This window comes from Salvelinus alpinus, chromosome 26 (assembly GCF_045679555.1).
Source record: "Salvelinus alpinus chromosome 26, SLU_Salpinus.1, whole genome shotgun sequence".
Classification (NCBI taxonomy): Eukaryota; Metazoa; Chordata; class Actinopteri; order Salmoniformes; family Salmonidae; genus Salvelinus; species Salvelinus alpinus.
Genome location: NC_092111.1, coordinates 8984332 through 9002545, shown reverse-complemented (window position 1 = coordinate 9002545; position 18214 = coordinate 8984332).

Sequence of the window (18214 nt, the reverse complement as noted above, 5' to 3'; positions counted from 1 at the left end):
TCTCTCTCTCTCTCTCTCTCTCTCTCTCTCTCTCTCTCTCTCTCTCTCTCTCTCTGACTCTCTCTCTCTCTCTCTCTCTCTCTCTCTCTCTACCTCTCTCTCGTGTGTTTCCCCGTATCGCCCCTTGCTCCTCTCTCTCTCTCCTTTGCCACCCTCCTTTCACTCACTCTCTATTTCAGCACTGCGGAGAATAGGTTGAATGGGCTATACCGAGGAACGCGCAGAAGATGCGTTGAAGCGCGGGGGAAAGCGCCACACAGATCGAGGGACAGAAAGACCGCGGAGAGTTGCGAGCGAAGACGTGCTACTTTTGCAAGGAGACAGACAAAATCCTACGACACAGAAGCAGGCAGGGACACGCAGTTGGGTTGGCTATCGCACTCACGCAAGCACGAGCCCGCATGCAACAAGCAACACGTAGACACACATTGCATTCAACGTGGTATGGAGAGGGTAATGAGGACAATGATTGTTCTACCAGGCTCGCGCAACAACACAGTGCTAATTTGAAACATTGCATTGGTTCATCCAATTAATGTAACATTTGATTTGAAACAGAGAAAGAACAGGGAAGCATATAGAAACTGCTCCTGAGTTAGAGTCAAATTAGGATGTTCAATACATTTTTTTTTTTTTACGCAGAGTAGTGATCAGAGACAATATATGTATGGTTTTGAATCGTATATCAATACTATTTCATGCTCACAAATATACTGAAAAAAATATAGAAACGCAGCATGTAACAATTTCAATGATTTTACTGAGTTACAGTTCATATAAGGAAATCGGTCAATTGAAATAAATTCATTAGGCCCTAATCTATGGATTTCACATGACTGGGCAGGGGTGCAGCCATGGGTGGGCCTGTGAGGGTAAAGGCCCAGCCACTTGGGAGCCAGGCCCACCCACTGGGGAGCCAGGCCCAGCCAATCAGAATGAGTTTTTCCCCACAAATGGGCTTTTTTACAGACAGAAATACTCCTCAGGACCGCCCCTCCCGCTTTTCAGATGACCCCGCAGGTGAAGAAGCCACATGTGGAGGTCCTGGGCATGCGTGGTTACACGTGGTCTTTGGTTGTGAGGCCGGTTGGAAGTACTGCAAAATTCTCTAAAACGACATTGGAGGCGGCTTATGGTAGAGAAATGCATTCTCAGGCAACAGCTCTGGTGGACATTCCTGCAGTCAGCATGCCAATTGCACACTCCCTCAAAACTTGAGTCATCTGTGGCATTGTGTTGTGTGACAAAACTGCACATTTTAGATTGGCCTTTTATTGTCCCCAGCACAAGGTGCACCTGTGTAATGATCATGCCATGCAGGTGCTTCTACACCTGCATTGCTTGCTGTTTGGGGTTTTAGGCTGGGTTTCTGTACAGCACCTGTCAGGTGGATGGATGATCTTGGCGAAGGAGAAATGCAAACATAACAGGGATGCAAACAAATTCGTGCACAAAATTTGAGAGAAATCAGCTTGTTGTGTGCATGGAACGTTTCTGGGCTCTTTTATTTCAGCTCGTGAAACATGGAACCAACACTTTACATGTTGCCTTTATATTTGTCTTCAGTGTATATTTGATGCATACTTAAAATGGCAAGTGAGTGAGCCGCGCTAGCTTGCAGTGTGAGCTGAAGTTGTATAAGGGAAGGGGAGGAGGGATTGGCAGTCGGAGCTCAGTTCAGGCTGCTGCTCCACCGCATGACGTACACCGCTCTGCTTCTATGCCTACAGCCAACTGCACAGCCGCACACACGCACGCCCACACACACACACTGGGTATACCTGACTTCGTGGTCATCCAGATGTATAAATCGCCATGGTGTGTGTGTGTGTGTGTGTGTTCATGCTTGCATGCGCCCATTCATGCCCGAGTAACCACAATAACCTTAACAGACTGATAGGAATGGCTGTGAGTCACAGAGGTGTGTGCTCAGCATTGGACTCTATCCCTTTCCAAACCACACACAACCACACACAGGACCGACTGTACCGCCTGTCCTGCATAATAGACTGAAAGGTCACAAAGTAGAACAGAGATTATTTTATTGATGGGGGAAAGCAGACCTTTCAACCCTATGGATGCTATCACCATAGCTGTCAATCATGGTCCGATCTGATGCTATTTGACATTTAGTAAAGTTTCCATTGAGTTGCATGAGAAATTAGCCCTTAGCTATTTCCAGGTTCTCTGTGGCTTATATTTAAGCAATGAGGCCAGGTGGTATATGGCCAATGTACCACGGTTAAGGGCTGTTCTTATTGGCCATATACCACAAACCTCTGGGGTGCCTTATTGTTATTATAAACTGGTTACAAACGCAATTAGAACAGTAAAAATACATGTTTTGTCATACCTGTGGTATATGGTCTCATATACCACAGCTTTCAGCCAATCAGCATTCAGGGCTCGAACCACCCAGTTTATAATAATGGGTAACTCCCTGTTTGCTGTTCTTGAGTTTAACTGTTTACTGCTATGTATTAGAACAAGGGGATTGGGAACTGCAGAACTAGCCTGGTCACAGAACTGTTTGTGCTCTCATCTCAACTCCTAAGGTGACAATGACCAAAGGATTTGGCAAAACAGCACAAACAGATCTTGGACCAGGCTAGTAGAATCATCAAGCACTGGGGGAAAAAAGCAGAAAATCTGAGATGACAAAATAGGATTCAAAAACCAGAGAACAACTCTATATGTTTCTGAAATAGACATGTTAAAAAGAAGCCTTCATTTGAATAGACTCCCCTTAAGAGAGGTGCATGTGGGCTATATTGACCCAAACACCCCAAGCCAGCTCATGGAACACCAACAACACTAAGAGGACAGGCATATTCTTTTAATCACTCATCATCCCTCCCTCTTTCTTCCCCATTGTATTTATTTTTGGTCTCCCCCCGTCTCCCCCCTCCTCCTTTCTCTATTTTTTTCAGTCTATTTTTAGATGCATGCTAGGGAAATCCAATACATGAATAGTGATATAAATAGCATGCTGTACATTGACCGCCACACATGAAATAAAAGGTAACACGGTCATAACCATGTTATCATATGTCATAGCAACTGATATAACTTGTCATAACCTGTCATAATATGGTCATAACACTGTCATGACCCATATGTTTACACCTGTTGTGACATATGTTGTGTTCTTTTATGGCTGGTTATAACACATTCATAAGAGTGTCAAAACCCACATTCATTAAATGTGTTTTTTCCCTGCCAAGAAGTTTCCATTAGTTTGAAAGTTTGTTTCTTAAGCCCTTTGCTTTTGTTGTAATGAATTCTTTACAGTCATGTTTTTTTAAATCCGATTTTAAATAACTTGTAGAAAATACACTTTATGACACTGTCATAAAACATTATGACCATCCTGTGTCACTTTACTTGGACTAAGATAAAACGCTTTATGACACGTTCAAGTAGCATTATGACTCTCATAATCATATAAGCCAGATAGGCCTATCACGTACATGCCTTTATGTCAGTCATCAGTCACAAAGAGGGTGTCTTGTCCTGCTCCTAAAATATGCTCCTGTTTTCATCCCAGTCATTGGGGTGGGTGCATGTCTGATCATTTAATATGGTCATGTTCAGAAAATGCTACAATAACATAAACGTACTGGTGACAAGTAGGCTATGGTGTAATGGAACGTTTTGCCTTGTGTGGTAGGTTTTGACACTCTTATGTAGGTGTCATAACCAGCCATAGGGTAACTACCATGGTAGGTTTTGACACTCTTATGTAGGTGTCATAACCAGCCATAGGATACCTACCATGGTAGGTTTTGACACTCTTATGTAGGTGTCATAACCAGCCATAGGATAACTACCATGGTAGGTTTTGACACTCTTATGTAGGTGTCATAACCAGCCATAGGATAACTACCATGGTAGGTTTTGACACTCTTATGTAGGTGTCATAACCAGCCATAGGATAACTACCATGGTAGGTTTTGACACTCTTATGTAGGTGTCATAACCAGCCATAGGATAACTACCATGGTAGGTTTTGACACTCTTATGTAGGTGTCATAACCAGCCATAGGATAACTACCATGGTAGGTTTTGACACTCTTATGTAGGTGTCATAACCAGCCATAGAATAACTACCATGGTAGGTTTTGACACTCTTATGTAGGTGTCATAACCAGCCATAGGATAACTACCATGGTAGGTTTTGACTCTCTTATGTAGGTGTCATAACCAGCCATAGAATAACTACCATGGTAGGTTTTGGCACTCTTATGTAGGTGTCATAACCAGCCATAGGATAACTACCATGGTAGGTTTTGACACTCTTATGTAGGTGTCATAACTATCCATAAATAACACAATATATGTCATGTCACAACAGGTCTAAAAATGTGTGTCATGACAGTGTTATGACCATATTATGACAAGTTATGTCAGCTGTTATGACATATTATGACATGGTTATGACCGCTGGGTGTCAAGTAAGGTGTTACCAAATAAACATGTAGGAAACATAGAAACCTGCTTAGAATTTCAGGTCAATGTTGATACTTGAACCTATGTCAATGAATATGTCCAGTATGGCATGATAAAGAAAACAGAGCTATAACAGGAGTGTTACAATGTAATTCTGCCTACGTCTATGTATATGAAGACGTGTTTTCCGTGTGTTTGGTTTGGGGGGGTGCGTCCTGTTGGAAATTCCCACTCTCCTTATAAAGATTGTCTTGAATATTTCCATTATCTTGTTGCTGTGACAACCATGACTTCAAAGAAATTCCTGTCAGAAGAAAAAGGTGGGGTGGGAGAGGGAGAGAAGGAGAGAGAAAAATGTGTTCAGCAAAAAAAATAGCGGAGGGGGTTTGACAGTGAGCTGTGAGTTTGTGATGGGGAGGGAGGTGGAGAGGAGAGGGAAGCAGTTGAGGTGCGGTCTACGGAGAGAAAGGGGGAGGGGGATGAGCGTGTCCAAACAAAGTGGTGGGAAATGTGGATGGGATACAAACACTGAAATTAACAAGCAGAGAGAGATATACATCAACAGTAATGTCTACACCGCAGCTACCTGTATGTACACACAGAGAGGGAGAGAGATAGAGAGGGGGGGGGCTTGGTGGGAGGGAGCGAGAGAGGTGAGGGAGAGAGGTAGAGCAGTTTCATTCTGACTTTTAGATCGAAATTTAGAAGGACAGGGAGAAGGAAGAAAGTGGTGGGGAGGGAGGGAGGGAGGGACGAGGAGGAAGGATTGGGTTACTGAAAAAAGACAGGTTTTGCTGTTTCAACCATTACTAAACGGAGTGGTCAGCATCTTATGACTGCAGACTGAGGAAGAGGGGAGGACAGAGGAGGTGCGATAGAGAAAGAGTGGGAGCGGAAGAGAGAAAATAGGGAGGAGACCGGGTCAAATTGGAGGAGTGAGAGATGGAGGAATGCAGTAAAGGAATGAAGCTTGGAATAAGAGATGGGAAGAGGTAAGGGAGGATGAGGGGTTGAATGAGAGGAAGACCAGAATGATGAGGAGAACAAAAAGGTTACAGTGGCTGGTTAGGAAGAGAGAAGAAACGAAAGATTGGGAAAATGGAGGAGGGAATTAGGGAATCATTGGGGGGGGTTGAGAAATTTGTCAAGGATTCAAAAGACGCATTAAGACTTGGCGCCATCTCTGTTGAAGTGTGCCTGAATCATTTCTTTAGGCTTTTAAAGCAATAACACACTGTATAAAATTAAGCAAATTCCACCAAATATCGCAGCACGAAAGCAACAACAGTGTTCATCCTCTTAATTTGGTCCCACTGTATAAGATAATGAACAAGTGTTGGTCCCATGTTTCACGAGCTGAAATAAAAGATTCCAGAAATGTTCCATATGCACAAAAAGCTTATTTTTCTCAAATTTTGTGAAGTTTTGAGGGAGCGTGCAATTGTCATACTGATTGGAGGAATGTTCACCAGAGCTGTTGCCAGATAATTTAATGTTAATTTCTCTACCATAAGCCACCTTCAACTGTCACGCTTTTCGTCTGGAGAAGGAGAAGAGGACCAAGGTGCAGCGTTGTAAGTGTTCATTATTTTAATTAAACAACTGAACACTGAACAAAACAACAAAAACGACAAACAAACAGTCCTGTAAGGTGAACACACAAAACAGAAAACAACTGCCTCTGATTGGGAACCATACTAGGCCAAACACATAGAAATACAAAAACAAGGACAACATAGAACACCAGACATAGAATGCCCACCCAAACTCACACTCTGACCAACCAAAATAGAGACATAAAAAGGATCTCTACGGTCAGGGCGTGACAGTACCCCCCCCCAAAGGTGCGGACTCCGGCCGCAAAACCTGAACCTATAGGGGAGGGTCTGGGTGGGCATTTCAACGCGGTGGCGGTTCTGGTGCGGGACGTGGACCCCGCTCCACCTTAGTCTTGGCCCTTTCCTCGGGGACCCTTTCCTCCGATCCCGGACCGGGGACCCTGGTAGCGGGCCCTGGACAAGGGCGACTCCGGCTGCTCCGGACAGGAGGGCGACTCCGGCTGCTCCGGACAGGAGGGCGACTCCGGCTGCTCCGGACAGGAGGTCGACTCCGGCTGCTCCGGACAGGAGGGCGACTCCGGCTGCTCCGGACAGGAGGGCGACTCCGGCTGCTCCGGACAGGAAGGAGACTCCGGCTGCTCCGGACAGGAAGGAGACTCCGGAGGCTCCGGACTAGAGGGCGACGCTGGAGGCTCCGGACTAGAGGGCGACGCTGGAGGCTCCGGACTAGAGGGCGACGCTGGAGGCTCCGTACTAGAGGGCGTCGCTGGAGGCTCCGGACTGACGTCCTTCGTTGGGGGCCTCGTGCCATAACTCCTCACTGGAGGTTTCGTGCCATTGATCCTCACTGGAGGCTTCGTGCCATGGATCCTCACTGGAGGCTTCGTGCCATGGATCCTCACTGGAGGCTTCGTGCCATGGATCATCACTGGAGGTTTCGTGCCATGGATCATCACTGGAGGCTTCTTGCCATGGATCATCACTGGAGACTTCGTGCCATGGATCATCACTGGAGTGGAGTGGAGAAGTGGTGCCTTGTCCTTGGACGAGGCACCAGATGCACTGGGCCGTGGAGGCGCACTGGCGGTCTCGAGCACAGAGCTAGCACAACTCGTCCTGGCTGGATCCCCCTGTAGCCCGGCAAGTGCGGGGAGTTGGAACAGGCCGCACTGGGCTGTGCTGGCGAACCGGGGACACCATGTGTAGGGCTGATGCAGTATACCCCGGGCCGAGGAGACGCACTGGAGACCAGATGTGCTGAGCCGGCATCAGCCCTCCTGGCTCGATGCCCACTCTAGCCCGGCCGATTCGAGGAGCTGCGATGTAGCGCACCTGGCTATGCGTGCGCACTGGGAACACCGTGCGCTTCCCCGCATAACACGGTGCCTGCCCAGTCACTCTCTCGCCACGGTAAGCACGGGGAGTTGGCTCAGGTCTCTTACCTGAGTCCGCCAATCTCCTCGTGTGCCCCCCCCCAAAAAAATTCTGGGGCTGCCTCTCGTGCCCGTTACCTCGAGCCAATTCCTCGTAGTGGCTGCCTCCAGCTCCTCTTTCGGATGGTGATATTCCCCCAGCTGTGCCCAGGGTCCCTTGCCGTCCAAAATTTCCTCCCATGTCCAGGAGTCCATTTTCCCACGCTGCTTGGTCCTTTGGTGGTGGGTGGTTCTGTCACGCGTTTCGTCGGGAGAAGGAGAAGAGGACCAAGGTGCAGCGTGGTAAGTGTTCATTATTTTAATTAAACAACTGAACACTGAACAAAACAACAAAAACGACAAACGAACAGTCCTGTAAGGTGAACACACAAAACAGAGAACAACCACCCACAAACACAGGTGGGAACAGGCTACCTAAGTATGATTCTCAATCAGAGACAACGATAGACAGCTGCCTCTTATTGGGAACCATACTAGGCCAAACATAGAAATACAAAACAAGGACAACATAGAACACCAGACATAGAATGCCCACCCAAACTCACGCCCTGACCAACCAAAATAGAGACATAAAAATGATCTCTACGGTCAGGGCGTGACATCAACGTCGTTTTAGAGAGTTTGGCAATATGTCCAACCGGCCTCATGACCTCAGACCATGAGTATGGCGTTGTGTGGGCGAGAGGTTTGCTGATGTCAACGTTGTAAACAGAGTGCCCCATGGTGGCGATGGGGTTATGGTATGGGTATTCATAAGTTACGGACAATGAACACAATTGCATTTTATCGATGGCAATTTGAGTGCACAGAGCTACCGTGACGAGATCCTGAGGCCCATTGTCGTGCCATTCATATGCCGCAATCACCTCATGTTTCAGCATGATAATGCACGTCCCCATGTTGCAAGGATCCGTACACAAATCCTGGAAGTTGAAAATGTCCCCAGTTCTTCCATTGACCCATTGAGCATGTTTGGGTGCTCTGGATTGACTTGTACGACAGCGTGTTCCAATTCCCGCCAATATCCAGCAACTTCGCACAGCCATTGAAGAGGAGTGGGACAACATTCCACAGGCGACAATCAACAGCCTGATCAACTCTATGCGAAGGAGATAGTGTTACGCTGCATGAGGCAAATGGCGGTCACACCAGATACTGACTGGTTTTCTCATCCACGCCCCTACCTTTTTTAAAGATATCTGTGACCAACAGATGCGTATCTGTATTCCCAGTCATGGGAAATCCATAGATTAGGGCCAAATAAATGTATTTCAATGGACTGATTTCCTCATATGAACTGGAACTCAGTCAAATCTTTGAAATTGTTGCATGTTGTGTTTCTATTTGTGTTCAGTATATAATCGCTACTTTGTCGCACAGACAAACTTTGCCAAGCCTTTGGATGACATAAGTAAATAAATGATAATATGCCCTTCACAGGAGAAAAAACACACGGGGCACATATACAATCTGGAAAAATGTGAGTTAGCGGTCATACATCTCATAATACTTCAGTACTGGAGATGCCGCACTAATGAATATGCGTTAAAAAAAGAGAAAAAAGGAGGTACATAGTGAATATACGCAATCTGTCATACATGACATAGTCATGCACGTACACTACCGGTCAAACGTTTTAGAACACCTTCTCATTCAAGGGTTTTTCTTTATTTTTACTATTTTCTACATTGTAGAATAGTAGTGAAGACATCAATGCAGCACTCCATCCCTCTCCTTCTTGGTAAAATAGCCCTTACACAGCCTGGAGTTGTGTTGGGTCATTGTCCTGTTGAAAAACAAATGATAGTCCCACTAAGCCCAACCCAGATGGGATGGCGTATCGCTGCAGAATGCTGTGGTAGCCATGCTGGTTAAGTGTGCCTTTAATTCTAAATAAATCACAGACAGTGCCACCAACAAAGCACCCATACACCATAACACCTCTTCCTCCATGCTTTACGGTGGGAAATACACATGCAGAGATGATCTGTTCACCCACAAAGACACGGCGGTTGGAACCAAAAATCGCCATTTTGGACTCGTCAGACCAAAGGACAAATTTCCACCGGCCTAATGTCCATTGCTCGTGTTTCTTGGACCAAGCAAGTCTCGTTTTCTTATTGGTGTCCTTTAGTAGTGGTTTTTTTGCAGCAATTCGACCATAAAGGCCTGATTCACACAGTCTCCTCTGAACAGTTGATGTTGAGATGTGTCTGTTACTTGAACTCTGTGAAGCATTTATCTGGGATGCATTTTCTGATGCTGGTAACTCTAATGAACATATCCTATGCAGCAGAGGTAACTCTGGGTCTTCCTTTCCTGTGGCGGTCCTCATGAGAGCCAGTTTCATCATAGAACTTGATGATTTTTGCGACTGCACTTGAAGAAACGTTCAAAGTTCTTGAAATTTTCCGGATAGACTGACCTTCATGTCTTAAAGTAATGATGGACTGTCGTTTCTCTTTGCTTATTTGAGGTGTTCTTGCCATAATATGGACTTGGTATTTTACCAAATAGGGCTATCTTCTGTATACCCTACCTTGTCACAACACAACTGATTAGCTCAAACGCATTAGGAAGGAAAGAAATTCCACAAATAAACTTTTAAGAAGGCATACCTGTTAATTTAAATGTATTCCAGGTGACTACCTAATGAAGCTGGTTGTGTCACGCCCTGATCTGTTTCATGTGTCCTTGTGCTTGTCTCCACCCCCTCCAGGTGTCATCCATCTTCCCCATTTATCCCCTGGGTATTTATACCTGTGTTTTCTGTCTGTCTGTGCCAGTTCGTCTTGTATGTTCCAAGTCAACCAACGTGTTTTTCCCGTGCTCCTGCCTTTTCTATTCTCTTTTGCTAGTCCTCCCGGTTTTGACCCTTGCCTGTTTTCTGGACTCCGTACCCGTCTGCCTGACCATTCTGCCTGCCCTGACCTCGAGCTTGCCTGCCACACTGTACCTCCTGCACTCTGAACTGGTTTTTCCCTTGTGCCTGTCCACAACCATTCTCTTGCCTACCCCTTTTGGATTATTAATAAATATCAAAGACTCAAACCATCTGCCTCCCGTGTCTGCATCTGGGTCTCTCCTTGTGCCCTTATAGGTTGAGAGAATGCCAGGAGTGTGCAAAGCTGCCATCAAGGCAAAGGGTGGCTATTTGAAGAATCTCAAATCTCAAATATATTTTCATTTGTTCAACTTTTTTGCTTACTACATGATTCCATACATGTTACTTCTTGGTTGTGATGTCTTCACTAACACAGTATTCTACAATGTAGAAAATAGTAAAAATCAAGAAAAACCCTTGAAAGAGTAGGTGTGTCCAAACTTTTGACAGATAGTGTACATACTGTCTAGCAGAAATGAACACACAAGACATAAATATTTCTAAGCATATGCATGCATCCACATGGGGGACACACATGACCAAACACACAGATCACACGCCACACATTTCCATCAAAAACAGCCTTCAACACACAGCAACTTCCTTCCTCCCGCGTTGGGCAGCAGCCCCAGAAGTCATGTTCTCTTGGCAGAAGGTGCAGGAGCCTACAGGGCATTGGCAGTGAATGTGACTGACTCCTCTCCATCTCTCTCTATACAGTGGGGAGAACAAGTATTTGATACACTGCTGATTTTGCAGGTTCTCCTACTTACAAAGCATGTAGATGTCTGTAATTTTTATCATAGGTACACTTCAACTGTGAGAGACGGAATCTAAAACAAAAATCCAGAAAATCACATTGAATGATTTTTAAGTAATTAATTTGCATTTTATTGCATGACATAAGTATTTGATCACCTACCAACCAGTAAGAATTCCGGCTCTCACAGACCTGTTAGTTTTTCTTTAAGAAGCCCTCCTGTTTTCCACTCATTACTTGTATTAACTGCACCTGTTTGAACTCGTTACCTGTATAAAAGACACCTGTCCACACACTCAATCAAACAGACTCCAACCTCTCCACAATGGCCAAGACCAGAGAGCTGTGTAAGGACATCAGGGATAAAATTGTAGACCTGCACAAGGCTGGGATGGGCTACAGGACAATAGGCAAGCAGCTTGGTGAGAAGGCAACAACTGTTGGCGCAATTATTAGAAAATGGAAGAAGTTCAAGATGACGGTCAATCACCCTCGGTCTGGGGCTCCATGCAAGATCTCACCTCGTGGGGCATCAATGATCATGAGGAAGGTGAGGGATCAGCCCAGAACTACACGGCAGGACCTGGTCAATGACCTGAAGAGAGCTGGGACCACAGTCTCAAAGAAAACCATTAGTAACACACTACGCCGTCATAGATTAAAATCCTGCAGCGCACGCAAGGTCCCCCTGCTCAAGCCAGCGCATGTCCAGGCCCGTCTGAAGTTTGCCAATTACCATCTGGATGATCCAGAGGAGGAATGGGAGAAGGTCATGTGGTCTGATGAGACAAAAATAGAGCTTTTTGGTCTAAACTCCACTCGCCGTGTTTGGAGGAAGAAGAAGGATGAGTACAACCCCAAGAACACCATCCCAACCGTGAAGCATGGAGGTGGAAACATCATTCTTTGGGGATGCTTTTCTGCAAAGGGGACAGGACGACTGCACCGTATTGAGGGGAGGATGGATGGGGCCATGTATCGCGAGATCTTGGCCAACAACCTCCTTCCCTCAGTAAGAGCATTGAAGATGGGTCGTGGCTGGGTCTTCCAGCATGACAATGACCCGAAACACACAGCCAGGGCAACTAAGGAGTGGCTCCGTAAGAAGCATCTAAAGGTCCTGGAGTGGCCTAGCCAGTCTCCAGACCTGAACCCAATAGAACATCTTTGGAGGGAGCTGAAAGTCCGTATTGCACAGCGACAGCCCCGAAACCTGAAGGATCTGGAGAAGGTCTGTATGGAGGAGTGGGCCAAAATCCCTGCTGCAGTGTGTGCAAACCTGGTCAAGAACTACAGGAAACGTATGATCTCTGTTAATTGCAAACAAATGTTTCTGTACCAAATATTAAGTTCTGCTTTTCTGATGTATCAAATACTTATGTCATGCCATAAAATGCAAATTAATTACTTAAAAATCATACAATGTGATTTTCAGGATTTTTGTTTTAGATTCCGTCTCTCACAGTTGAAGTGTACCTATGATAAAAATTACAGACCTCTACATGCTTTGTAAGTAGGAAAACCTGCAAAATTGGCAGTGTATCAAATACTTGTTCTCCCCACTGTATATAATATCCAGACCCATCCATATGTATCTGATTCTGATGTTTTGCCTTAACGCACTTCCATGCACCTGGATTCATATGGATTCAATGGCAACATACATTAGAGCTATTGGGGAATATTAAGGGACTGTTAGAGTGGTTTTGGCCTATGACCCAGTTAGGGACTCTTGTCTGTGCAGATGAGAGGTACTCTGGGAAGCTGTGTTTTTTTTAGCCGCTAGCTACTCAGCTCAGGCACATCTGTGACAGAAGCCTTTTGGAGCTCCACATGTGTTTATGAGGACTTAGAGGCTTGAGTCCTCACTTTGCCATGTGTGGGATCGTGAAGACATAGGGATTCCATGTTCTCGTTTTTGCCATCCTTACAGTGTGTCTTTGAGGACTCAATGACCCGTGTCCTCACTCTGCCATCTGTGGCTGTTTAGGTGTTTACGTTTACTGAAGGCCTTCGGTACAGTGTGCTTGTGAGGACTCAATGACCCATGTCTTTACTTTGATATCCAGTGTGTCTTTGAGGACTCACTGACCCATGTCTTTACTTTGATATCCAGTGTGTCTTTGAGGACTAAATGACCCATGTCCTCACTTTGCCGTCTGTGGCTGTTTAGATCTTACCAGTTTTTAGGAAAGTCTTCATGTAGATCTTTCTGAAGGTCTTTCATTTAGCTACTGCTCCAGTGGTGTACGTGGCATTTCAAATGACCTAATAATTATTCCAACTTTGCAGTTCATTCAAATATTTGGTACGAGACAGTTTCCAATTGTGTTGAATTCTTTAAGGTTACGCCAAAAAGTAGTGCTTGCTACCACACCAGTCAAATACCAACTGAAAAGGAACTATAAAATAAAACATTTATTGACTAAATTAGTTGAAATCTTTGTGGAAAAAGTGAATGGTCCCTCCAAAGTAGCTCCAGACCCTCTCCACTGCCTCCTGAGACCACCGGAGTGATCCCACCACTGACAAGAATTTAGTGAGAGTGAGAGAGAGCTGCAACAGGGACTCAAACCATTGCTCCTAAGGTACAGAGGCATCTTATGGACTGCTTATGGACTGTGCCTCCGGGCTGAGGTAGTAAAATACTCATATATGCCATGTTACAAAAGTATTTACCATTTAGATTTCAGGTCTGATTAATAGATTGATGTGTCAATGTCATCACATCAGTGAGCATGAAGATATATTATGAACATCCTTTGGAGTATGTCATGACAGAGGTGGCTCGAAGAAATGTGAGATGTAATCAATCGTTAGATAACTATCTCGCCGACACACACACGCATACACACACTCTCTTTTACACTCACGTATCCGACACACACATTATGTAACTCGCTTTAGGTCAAAATGCAAGAGCAATCTGTTCTTGTTAAACACCCCAGCGCATGACTGTTAATGGCCTTGTTAGGAGACGCAGGCTCCTTTTGAAAATTAATTTGGTTAATTAAAGCACTGAAGTGTGCCAGCATTGAACATTAAAGGGGGGAACACCTATGAGACCAACGGTTAAAAGGTACCCCTCATTATCTACCTGTTCCCATATATTACCCATACTACTGTCCCCATATTACCGGACAGCAAGGGATGATCAGTCTTCCGTTCTCTGCTTTCGTATATATATTTTCTCTCATTTCATTTCATGTAGTTGGCAAGCCTTTTACAATGAGCCATGTGTGTCCACTCCTCGCTATGACACTGACGATGATTTGGCAATTGCACCTTTCCCACTCGTTAGGGCATCACGTCCTCAATAAAAAAGATTGATTTATGCATCTGAGCCTCTATTTTGGTTTTCTCCTTGTTTTTCGACAGTGTGTGGCTATCTATCCTTCCTACACTCTCAATTTCTCTGTCGTATACAGGACAGTACATACAGTATGTGTGTAATGCTTGAGTTCCTTCCCAGGACTGCTGATCTGGGACATTAACTTTAAAGGCCCAATGCAGCCGTTTTGATCTCAATATCAAATCATTTCTGGGTAACAATTAAATACTTTCCTGTGATTGTTTTAAATTAAAATGGTTAAAAAAAAAAAAAAAATTAAACAGCTTCTTAGCAAAGAGCAATTTCTCAATCAAGAATTTTGCTAGGACTGTCTGGGTGTGGTCTTAGTGGGGAAGGGGAAATCTGAAAACGACCTGTTATTGGCAGAGGGGGTTGGAACTCTCTTTCTTATTGGTCTATTAACTAATTTACCACCCCTGGTGATGTCACCAGGCAGGTCGAAATTCCATCTCACCAAAACAGGCTGAAATTTCAGGCGGTCTTTTCAAACAGCTCTTACTCTAAAACAGCATTATCATCATTTTCAGTATTATTTCAGTATTATTCCAACCCCATAGTGTGGAAATGTATATAAAACACCAGAAAATCGCGTTTTTGATTGCGAAGGGCCTTTATTTTTATTCTGCTAGGAGACATCTGCTACATAAGTATGTATGCTGAGTATTTTGCATACAGAACATATACACTCGGTTTCCGTTGTCTGTTATGTAAATATATCCACACACACACACACACACACACACACACACACACACACACACACACACACACACACACACACACACACACACACACACACACACTTTCTTTACACACACTGCAGAGTACACACTCTACCACTGCCTGTTAAAACACACACATATTTACTTTTCATCATCAATCAACCTCACTCTCTCTCTCCAGCAGCCTCATGCTCATGGCCAGACACACTCTGCACACACTCTCTCTAGCTTGAACACAAGCCCACAATGACTCTCTTCGCCTCTCTGTCACATTCACACTCTCCTCTGCATAAACACACTCTTTTCCCCCCTTGCCATGTGCACGCGCGCACACACACACTTCGTAATACGTCTTGATTCTTGCTGACACACACACACACAAAAGATCATAACACCCATGATCACCATCACTCTCTCACACACACACACACACACACACACACACACACACACACACACACACACACACACACACACACACACACACACACACACACACACACACACACACACACACACACACACACACACACACACAGCTCATAATAATGGAAGGCTCATAATAGGCAGACGGCTCATAATAATGGCTGGAATGGAGCAAATTAAATGGTATCAACCATATGGAAACCACTTGTTCAATAGATACAATTCCACCATTCTGCTCCAGCCATTAGCACAAGCTCGTCCTCCCTAATTAAGGTGCCACCAACCTCCTGTGACACACACATACTTGTGCATGCACACAATATCCCCCCTTTATCCCTCTGCCACATGCACACACACATGTTCTGCATAAACACACTCTTCCTTGCCAGAATGTGCACTCATGCACGCACTCTCCATATCTCTCATTGTCACATTTTCCCACCCCACCATCGTCCTCATTGGTCCTCCGCATCTCATATTCTCAGTGTGGCGCAGTGAGACCCTATCCGGGGGCACAGCACTGGATCGTTCTGTGACTGTTACCATCTGACGCTGTAGTCTACTCTACCTCCCCATTTCCCCCATTCCTCCTGCATAGGAGAAAATGTACCTAACTCCAAATGTATGATCACTTCTGTATCTAAATCGATATAGACCTGGGCCTGAGGCGGCAGCATTTCAGTGGTGGCGTTGGCCAGATCCTTCGAAGGCGTCCAGGCGGCATGGGAACGGGGCTGAAATTAGCCTCATCGCCGTCGTGCGCCGGCAGTTCTCCAGGAATATGCGTATGGTGAGTGATTCATTCCACTGGCAACCACCACGCTCTGCTGCAGAAGAGGACCCCCCTGCTCCGTGGTGGCGGAAACAGAGTACTGCACCCTCCGCCGCGTTTTTCATACATGCAAACTCCCAACACCAAATGAGATGTAATGTGTTCGGACAGCACAAGAGCATCGACGTATCCGAAGGCGCTGGTGCTTGTGGGTCGTGAAGGCAGCCGAAGCCGCTCTTAGTAAAATCAGAGTTCAAAAGGAGAGAGGGCTACGATAGTAATTACTAATTAGTGATCGAAACACTAATTTGATTTATTAGCATTAGGTCAGTACAGTAAGTGGGGATTCCCAGGTCCCATTCTGGTGGTTCTGCTGCCCTCTGGTGGAGTGAGGAGGACTGTGCTGCAGAACAGCAGACCACTATTATGACTCATACATAGTCAATGACCACCGGCTCGTCTGGCCATCACATGTTCATTTCATTTAGTTTCTTTAATTACACTATAAATGTTATTCAATTGGTTCCAATTTTATCTCCTCGTATATATGAAAAGAAAGAGGTTAAAGGAGTATATTCAACAGAATATAACATTTTCAGGTGTGAAGTGGTCCCGTGTGGCTCAGTTGGTAGAGCATGGCGCTTGCAACGCCAGGGTTGTGGGTTCATTCCCCACGGGGGGACCAGGATGAATATGTATGAACTTTCCAATTTGTAAGTCGCTCTGGATAAGAGCGTCTGCTAAATGACTTAAATGTAAATGTAAAATGAAGTCTAGGTAGACGAGGAGTAAAAATCTTCAACAGTGCAGTAATGCCTAGCAAGACAAAACAATACACACACAATCCAAAAAGTTATATTAAGAAATTAAGCAATATCAGAATGAGCAATGTCAGTCCGGAATATACACCGTATATGGTGTGTATAGACAGCATGGACAATATATGAACAGCAAAAGGTGTGTACATTAGTACTTATATAGGATGAACCATGACTAGAATACACTGTATACATATGAAGTGGGTTAAACAGTATGCAAACATTATTCAAGTGACCAGTGTTCAATGACTCTCTGTACATAGGGCAGCAGTCTCAAAGGTGCAGGGTAGAGTACCGGGTGATAGCCGGCTAGTAACAGTGGCTAAGGTTCAGGTCAGGGTACTGGGTGGAGGCCGGCTAGTGGTGACTAACAGTCTGATGACCTGGAGATATAAGCTGTCTCTCGGTCCCAGCTTTGATGCACCTGTATGCTCTCTGCATTCTAGATGGTAGCAGGGTGAACAGGCCTTGGCTCGGGTGGCTGAGGTCCTTGATGATCTTCTTGACCTTCCTATGAAACCGGGTGCTGTAGATGTCCTGGAGGGCAGGCAGTGTGCCCCCGATGATGCGTTGGGCTAACCACACCACCCTCTGGAGAGCCCTGCGGTTGCGGACGGTGCAATTGCTGTACCAGATGATACAGCAGTGATACAGCCCAACAGGATGCTCTTTACACCTCTCCACCCCCCTTCTCTCCCCCATGTCTCTAAGCCCTTCTCTCCCCCATGACTCTAAACCCTTCTCTCTATCTGTCAAAGTCCCCCTCTCCCTTTCTCTCCATGTCTTTCTTGGGTTCTAGCCTTCTCCCCCCCTCTTCATGTGTGTGACTCTCTCTCTTTTCCCCTCTCCTCTTCGTGTGTGTGACTCTCTCTCTCTTTTTCCCTGTCCTCTCCGTGTCTCTCTCTATTTCCCCCTCTTCGTGTGTGTGTCTCTCTCTCTCTCTCTTTTCCCCTCTCCTCTTAATGTGCGTGTCTCTCTCTGTTTTCCTGCCTCTTAACTCCTGGGCACAATCAGGGTTTACTTTCGCCTGGTGTCTGTT